The 9,316-nt window shown below is 42.6% G+C and overlaps 1 pseudogene; it reads left to right on the top strand.

The window, feature by feature from the left end:
- The first annotated feature begins 3,609 nt into the window (after nt 1-3,609).
- Nucleotides 3,610-4,213, top strand: LOC128099296 (60S ribosomal protein L15-like; annotated as a pseudogene).
- Nucleotides 4,214-9,316: the final 5,103 nt, after the last annotated feature.

The raw sequence follows: 9,316 nt of genomic DNA on the forward strand, positions 1-9,316 counted from the left end.
ATCCATTCCCCCCTTTTTTTCCTTAAAGAGAATATTGAGTCTAAATTTTTTTTTTTTTTTTTGGTTTTTCAAGACAGGGTTTCTCTGTGTAGCTTTGCGCTTTTCCTGGATCTCGCGCTGTAGACCAGGCTGGCCTCGAACTCACAGAGATCTGCCTGCCTCTGCCTCCCGAGTGCTGGGATTAAAGGTGTGCGCCACCACCGCCCAGTGAGTCTAAATTTTATTGTTCCATCCCCGACCCTATAACCATCTATCCATACTACTGAGAAAAATGAAACCTTTGGGAGGGGTGGCGTCCTTTTTTTTAGAACTGCTTTCTGCTGTTTAGGGGATGATGGTATCTCTGTGGGGTTCTGCAAGAAAGCTTAGATAGTTAGGCCTCAATAGGGCTAGCTGTAGAGTCTGCAGCAAGTCTCAGAGTAATGGGTAAGGTTGTCTGAGATTCTGGCTAGAAATGTAATATGATGGACCATCTCATCTTGAAACTGTCCTGGAGAGTTTTCAGTCCAAAGCTGATCATTGAGTAATGTTTTTAGGTATAATGGCATCATTCTGGATGGGGTAGAGTTGTTGTTGTGGGGGGCCCATCTTCCTTCTGGAAACTTCAGAGATTGCTATTGGAAAGAATTCTTTTCCATTGTAGAAAACTTGAACATTATTAGTATCAAAATGGAAAGGTTGGATTTATGATGAATCGAGAAAGGATTTCTAGAAAGCAAGGACTAGTGTGGAAAGAAATAGAGTCTTGACAACAATGGTCCCTAGATTATTGGTTTTCTTTTGTCTCACATCAGTTGGCACTTATAATATAAGATAGAATCTTCTATTTTTTCTTTTAGCAATATGCTTGGGTTTAGAGGAGGAGATAGCCATATTTCAACTCCAAAGACAGATTGATTTATAATTGAATCAGGACCATAACTAATCTAGAGTTAAAGAGATATTGGTGTTAGGCAATGAAATATTACATTGTAGAGTATATTGGTACCAATAGGTCCCTTTTCTGTTGTAGACATCTAGGTGTCTGCTGGGAGATGTCTTTCTGTATGCTGTGAAAATATGTTGTTCCCATTCATTAATAAATAAGCTGCTTTGGCCTATGGCATGGTAGCTTAGAAGCAGGTAGAGAATCCAAGGAGAGAGACAGGAAAGAGAACGGCCAAGTCTGGGGAGAGATGCCAGCCTGCTGCCCAAGGAACAATGTGCTAGTAGACCAGTAAGCCCTGGAACACATGGCAAAACATAGATTAATAGAAAGGGGTTAATTTAAGATATAAGAGCTAGCTAGCAAGAGGCCTGCCATAGACCATGCAGTTTGTAAATAATATTAAGCCTCTGAGTGATTATCTTATAAGCAGCTGTGGAACTGTGGGGCTGGGCAGAACCAGAGAAACCTTCTGACTACAGATGTCCAAGGCCTTATGATTTCTTGAAGATGAGTATTTCTATTATCCTGGAAAGACAAAAAACAGAACCCTGCCCCGACCTTTGTTGAGTTTTTCTTGTAGAGTTTTTTTGTAGAGTTATCACATGGGTTTCTCCTGTTCAAATCAATTTTTTATTAATTTTGTTAGTATCCATAGCTTTTCTTCTGCAGAAACAAAAGCAAAACCCCTTCCCCAATGTAGGATGTATCCTGGTTTCCATTCTGAGGTCAGCACATCTTTGAAGTAAACCGATTGGTTTAGTTCAGAAGTTTTTTTGTTGTTCAATTTCTCTCCACAGCTGTTGTTCCTTTCTCATCAGCATTGAGAAAATTCAAGGTTAATTAAGCATTATGTAATCTATTATAATGAGAAATCCACAGAGTCTGTTTAATGGATAAAGGAATTTATTAGGGGATAAATTCACTGTATATAACAGAAAAGTTGCAGGTTCTGGAATGCTGTTCCGGCCACGCGACTCAGTCCCATCTCCAAAACCACCAGTGAGAGAAGAGAGCTGCCTACCTCCATCTCAGGTCTTTTTTTTTTTTTTTTTGGTTTTTTTTCGAGACAGGGTTTCTCTGTGTAGCTTTGTGCCTTTCCTGGAACTCGCTTTGGAGACCAGGCTGGCCTCGAACTCACAGAGATCCGCCTGCCTCTGCCTTTCAAGTGCTGGGATTAAAGGCCTGCACCACCACCGCCCAGTGCATCTCAGGTCTTAAGGGTCCATGAGGGCATGTACTTCAAGGTCATAGGCAGGTGGAGCAGTTACCTGCTGCATCCCTAGGGATAGTGCTTCAAGGTCATAGACAGAACAGCTACCCACCACAAAGGGTTTATTTGGCTTATACTTCAGTATTGCTGTTCATCACTGAAGGAAGTCAGGACAGGAACTCAAGCAGGGCTGGAGCACAGAGGTAGGAGCTGATACAGAGGCCATGGAGGGTTGCTGCTTATTGGCTTGCTTCCCATCACTTGCTCAGCCCACCTTCTTATAGAATTCAGGACCAGCAGCCCAGGGATGGCTCCACCCCAATGAGCTGGGCCCTCTCCCACTGATCACTAATTGAGAAAACGCCTTACAGCTGGATCTCATGGAGACATTTCCTCAACTGAGGCTCCTTACTCTGATGACTTTAGCTTGTGTCAGGTTGACACACAAAACCAGCCAGTACCGTCCTTATATTTGTGTTTAACCTAGTATTCTACAACCTTACTGTTTTCTAGGTTTTGAAATAAGAGAGCATAAGGCTCCAGCTTTGCTCTTATTTTTCAGGATTATGTTGAATATTTGGATTCCTTTGTAGTTTCCTATGAATTTTAGAGTGGATTTTCTATTTTGGCAGAAAGCATGAGTGAGAGTTTGATAGGAACTGTACGGAGTTTTATGACTGCTTTGAGTAGTTTTGACATCTCATCTATGAATATGAAATGTGTTTCTTCTTATTATGCCTTTTCATTTGGAAATACTTTGTAGTGTCTCTTGTATAAGTTTATTTTTTAACCCCCTGGGTTAAATTAATTCCTAAGTATTTCATTCTTTTTAATACTATCATAGATGGAACTGCTTCCATAATTTCATTTCCATATTGTTCATTATTAGTGTATAGAAATGTACCTAATGCAGGGATGTAGTTCTGTGGTCTAGAACTTGCCTGGTATGTATAAAGCTGTGGATTTTTATTCCCAACACCAAGGAAACAAGGAAATGCAACTGAGTTTTGTGTGTTTTGTTTTCTGCTCTTTTGCTAAACTCTTTTATTAGTCTAGCTTTTTTGTGTGTGGAATCTTTAAGTGTTCCTACATATCCCATGAGTGGAAAGAGATGATTTTATGTCATACTTGGCTACTCGATGCTTCCCTCCCCCCCAGAACTTACAGAACTGTTTTGAATAAACATGGCAGAAGTGGGCATCCTTGCCTTGCTCCTGATCTCAGAGGAAAGCATTCATCTTTTGCCATTGAGTATGTGATGCTCACTATGGGCTTTTTGTGCAAGGCAGTTTGTTTTAATAATACAGTATTTTTAATAATTCTTTGAGAATTTCATATATTCACGTAATACATTTTGATCAGATTCACCCCCATTACTCCCCATAACTCTTTCCAATTGGTGTAGTTAAAAGTTTTTAAATTTCGAAAGGCTTCTTCCTTTCCTCTGGCGGCAGCCATCAGGTGAGCCAAGATGGGTGCATACAAATACATCCAGGAGCTATGGAGGAAGAAGCAGTCGACGTGATGCGCTTTCTCCTGAGTCGGCGCTGCACAGGGCTCCCTGCCCCACCCGGCCTGACAAAGCGCGAAGGCTGGGATACAAGGCCAAGCAAGGTTATGTCATATATACAGGATTCGTGCCCCCCGTGGTGGCCACAAACGCCCAGTTCCTAAGGGTGCAACTTATGGCAAGCCTGTCCATCATGGTGTTAACCAGCTAAAGTTTGCCTGAAGCCTTCAGTCTGTTGCTGAGGAGAGAGCTGGACGCCATTGTGGGGCTCTGAGAGTCCTGAATTCTTACTGGGTTGGCGAAGATTCCACATATAAATTTTTTGAGGTTATCCTCATTGATCCATTCCATAAAGCTATCAGAAGAAACCCTGACACCCAATGGATCACCAAACCAGTCCCCAAGCATAGAGAGATGCGTGGGCTGACATCTGCTGGCCGCAAAAGCCGTGGCCTTGGAAAGGGCCACAAGTTCCACCACACTATTGGTGGCTCTTGCCTTGCAGCCTGGAGAAGGCGCAATACTCTGCAGCTCCACCGTTACCGCTAATACACGTAATGTTTGTAAAATTCATACGCAATAAACAATTTAGGACTGTCAAAAAAAAGTTTTTAAATTTCACTGATGTCCTCAGAGAAACATAGTTTGGCTTCGTTTATCGTCTTTTCTTTTTTTTCTTTCTTTCTTTCCTTTTTTTTTTTTTTTGAGATAGGGTCTCACTATGTAGCTCTGGTTGTCCTGGAACTCACTGCGTAGACCAGGCTGGCCTCAAACTCACAGAGATATATGTGCTTTTGCCTTCTAAGTGCTGGGATTAAAGGTGTGCACCGCCATGCCCAGCTGAAAATTTTAAAATCAGTACACACAATTGTAGGCTTCATTTGTTTCTCTCTCTCTCTCTCTCTCTCTCTCTCTCTCTCTCTTTGGTTTTTTTGAGACAGGGTTTCTCTGTGTAGCTTTGCGCCTTTCCTGGATCTCACTCTGTAGACCAGGCTGGCCTCGAACTCACAAAGATCCGCCTGGCTCTGCCTCCCGAGTGCTGGGATTAAAGGTGTGCACCATCACCACCTGGCATTTCATTTGCCTCTGTTGATTCTCCCATCCCATAGTCTTCCCCATCCCTTTTCTCTTCCCTCATCACACAGCCCCAGCAGCCTCCTCTCTGCTTTCCGGTCACATATTTCCTGTTGCACACTCTCTGCAAGACCTCTCTTTTCTCCTGCGTATTCTCCTTACTAGTTTCATAGCCTATACCTGCACTCACCCCTCACCCCCTTACACATGTATAATAGACATTATAGGCTAGGACAGTGGTTCTCAACTTGGGGTTGAATGACCCTTTCCCAGGGGTCTCCTAAAACCATCAGAAAACACAGATATTTACATTACAATTCATAACAGCAGCAATTTACAGTTAGGAAGTAGCAATGAAAATAATTTTATGGTTGAGGGGGTCACCACAACATGAAGAACTGTATTAAAGGGTCGCAGTGTTAGGACGGTTGAGGACCACTGGGCTAGGATCTGCACAGACAGAACACGTGGTTATTGTTGTTGTTGTTGTTGTCGTCTTTTTGAGCAGTTAATATAAGACTTTCCAGATCCAGCCCATGAACTGTGGACTGGTGGCTGTGGAGCTCCCATGGGACTGGACTAGGCCCTCTGGATATGGAAGACGGTTGTTTGGCTTGAACTGTTTGGGGGGCACCTAGGCAGGGGGATCGGGATCTGTCCCTGGTGCATGGGCAAGCTTCTGGGAATCCGGTACCTGTGGTGTGGCGCCTTGCACAGCCTTGGAGCAGTGGGAAGGGGCTTGGACCTGCCTAGGCTCAGTGTGCTGGGCTCTGCTGACTCCCCATGGGAGACCTTGATTTGGGGGATGTGGAGATGCCGGGTGGCTTGGAAGAGAGGGCTGGGGGGTGGGAGGAGGGAGGAGGGTGGATCTGTGGGTGGTATGTGGAGTGAGTAGAAAATTTCTTAATAAAGAAAATTGAAAAAAAAAGACTTTCCAGATCCATCCACTTCATTGAAATTTCTATAATTTTATTTTTTTTACAGTTGAATAAAATTCCATTGTGTGTATGTGTAGCACATTTTCATTATCTACTCATCTGTAGATGGGCATTTAGGCTGATTTCATTTCCTCTTTTATTGTGAATAGTGTAACAATAAACAGGAATGTGCAAGTATCTGTATAGTAGGACAGACTCATTTCAGTATATGTCCAGGAGTGATACAGCTGGATCAGATGGAAGTCTGTTTTTAATTTTTTGAGAAACTTCCATGTTGGGAGGCCTTGTTGGTCAGATGTTGCAGTCTGTGGCCTGGTAGCTCTCTCCAAGCTTGGTAACATGAAGGACTGATTCCCTCCCCAGCAAGGCTTCCTGCTCTCTAACTGCCCTTATTTGGAGGATATCTCTAGGCCGGGATGTCTGACTTATCTCAAGGATGACTCCTGACATAGTTCCCTGCACACACTTTTTCCCTGATGCCCACATGATAATTAAGTTAATGTTCTAGCCATTTTGATAGGGCCATGCTTCCACTAATGATAGAAGCTATATGATAGGAGCATGCCACTTAATGCAAATTAGGGTTTGTCCCCAGGCTTCCCAATTCTATATACTTCCTAAACTCGGGAATGAAGTTGAGTTGTCTCACTAAATTTTCGCCTGGAGGGCTATCTCAGTCATATCCACAGCGATCCAAACCCTATTCCCCACTTTAGCTTCCTCCACCCTCCTGGACCAGTGGCCAATAATCCCGAGGAAGAAGGAGAACCACACCTCCATAGTGACTGTATTGGTTTACACTCCCACCAGCAGAGATTAAGTGGTCATCTTTCCCTACCTCCAAATCAGCATTTTTTTTCTCTAGTTGGGGATGGGGATGGAATTCCACAATAGTTTAATTTGCATTTCCTGGATGGCTAAGGATGTTGTACACTTTAAAAATATCTATCTGTGGAGCTGGAGTGATGGCTCAGTGGTTAACAGAACTGACTGTTCTTCCAGAGGACCCGGGTTCAGTTCCCAGCACCCACATGGCAGCTCTCAACTGTCTGTAACTGCAGTTCTAGGGGACCCAATACCCAGGGCATAACACCAATGCACATAAAAATACTATCTGCAGTAGGTGTGGTGATTTACACCTTTACTCCCAGTAGTTGGTACAAGAGGCAGAGGCAGACTGATTGTTGTAAGTTCCATGCCAGCCAGGGCTATATAGATCTGGTCTCACAACCAAATAAACGAGAACAAAATAAAACACCAGCCAAAATCTTTTTTTTTCCAAGCAACATCTTATTTGCCATTTGTGTTTCTGCATTAGAGAACGGTCTGTTCATTTCACTAGTATATTTATTGATCAGCAGCTTTGGTGTTTTCTGGGGGGTGTGTGTGTGTATTTTTGAAATTCTTTGTATATTCTAAATATTAACCCTCTGTCTGAAAAGGATTTTCTCTCACTCCATGGACTCTCTATTCAGTCTGCTAATAGTTTCCTTTGCTATATAGAAACTTTTTACTTCATGTGATTCCAATGGTCAGTTCTTGGTGCTGTTTCCTATGCAGAGTCTTGTTCAGAAAGTTCCTGCTTGTATCTATTTTTGGAGTGTATTACCTGTTTTCCTTTAGCAGTTTCAGATTTTAAATTATTTTTGTGAAGGGATCCAACTTCATTTTTCCGCAAATGGATACCAGTTTTGCAGCACCATTTCTTGAACGGCTTATTTATTTATTTATTATTTATTTATTTATTTATTTATTTATTTATTTATTTATTTATTTATTTATCTATCTATCTATCTATCTATTTATTTATTTATTTATTTATTTATTATTTATTAATTTATGAGACAGAGTCTCTCTATGGAGTCCTGGCTGTCCTGGATCTCACTCTGTAGACCAGGCTGGCCTCAAACTCACAGAGATCTGCCTGCCTCTGCCTCTTGAGTGCTGGGAGTAAAGGCATGCGCCGGCGGCCGCTGCTGCCGCCGCCGCCGCCGCCGCCGCCGCCGCCGCCCCCCCCGCCGCCGCCGCCCCCGCCGCTGCTGCCGCCGCCGCCGCCGCCACCACCACCACCACCACCACCACCACCACCACCACCACCACCACCACACCCAATTGTGCTCTTTCTTCTAAGGATTGCTTTGACTATTTGTGGTATTTTGTGTTTTCATATGAAATTTTGGATTCTTTTTCCAAGTTCTATGAAGAACATCATTGTGGTTTTGATGGCAACTTCACTGAATCTACAGATTGCTTTTGGTAATATAGCCATTTTTACGGTATAAAGTCTGCCAATTGGGGAGCACATGCGGTTTCTTTTCAATATGTGGTATCTTCTTCAGTTTCTCTTTTTAGTGTCTTCAGGTTTTCATTTTAAATGGATTTACCTGTCAGCCACAAGGATTACTACTTGGTACTTTATTTTGCAGGGGGCTATTGTGAATGGAATGGTGTGTGTGTGTGTGTGTGTGTGTGTGTGTGTGTGTGTGTGTGTGTGTGTGTGTGTGTGTGTGTGTGAGTGTTTGGGGGGTCTCTGAGTAGCCCTGGCTGTCCTGGGACTCACTTTGTAGATCTTGCTGGCCTCTGCCTTGAGTGATGGGATCAAAGGTGTGCACCACCAGGCCTGGTGGTTGGAATGTTTTTTTCTTTTTCTTTCTTTCTTTCTTTCTTTTTTTTTTTGTTTTTTTCAAGACAGAGTTTCTCTGTGTAGCTTTGCGCCTTTCCTGGATCTCACTCTGTAGCTCAGACTGGCCTTGAACTAACAGAGATCTACCTGCCTCTGCCTCCCGAGTGCAGGGATTAAAGGAGTGAGCCACCACCGCCCAGCTGGAATGTTTTTCAATTCCTTTTAGCATATGTGAATGCTACTGAGTTTTGTATTCTGCAAATTTCCTTAAACTATTTATTAAATATAAAGGATTTCTGGTGAAGCTTATAGGGTCTTTTAAGTACAGAATCATGTCATTTGTGAATAAGGATAATTCAACTCCTTCCTTTCCCAATTTTATCCCTTTTATATCTTTCCCCTACTTGATTGACTTAACACTTCTTGAACTATGGTATGTTCTACCTATTCTTAATTTCTCCAAGCCCTTTATCACATCTGCATGATAAGCTTTGTCAAAAGCTTACTCTGTATCTATTGAGAGAATCATGTGATTTATCTAAGGACTGTAACCTTAAACTAAGCTTTTGAAGATACTTCAGTGAGACTGTATACAGTTGGCTTGTTTCTGAAACAAAGCAAAAACCCAAACTGTTCTGCCAATCCCTGTCTTTGAATTGTTAATTTTAATTCATTTAATTTAAAAATAATTATTCTTTAGGACAGACTACTGTTAATCTGCTGTTCATTTGCTATGTCATATAGCACCCTCTGTGTGTATGTGTCTCACTGACCCTGGAGCTGAGTTAGGCTAGCTGAGCAGCAAGCTCCTGGAGCCCTCTTGTCTCTCCCAGTTCCCACACTAGGATTACAAACTTGCCTTCCTATTTATATACCATTTCCTTGACTTCCTCTACATTTTTCAATGAACAGTTGAATCTAAAAATGTGGTAACTCTGGAAATCAGATGTCCCCTCCTCCACATTTCTTATGGTTGCTCTTTCTTTGTGGGGCCGGGTTTGCTTGGTGGCTTTCTTTCCTCCTGTGGTTTGCT

Source organism: Peromyscus californicus, unplaced genomic scaffold (genome assembly GCF_007827085.1).
Source record: "Peromyscus californicus insignis strain IS unplaced genomic scaffold, ASM782708v3 Scaffold_6__1_contigs__length_162567912, whole genome shotgun sequence".
Classification (NCBI taxonomy): Eukaryota; Metazoa; Chordata; class Mammalia; order Rodentia; family Cricetidae; genus Peromyscus; species Peromyscus californicus.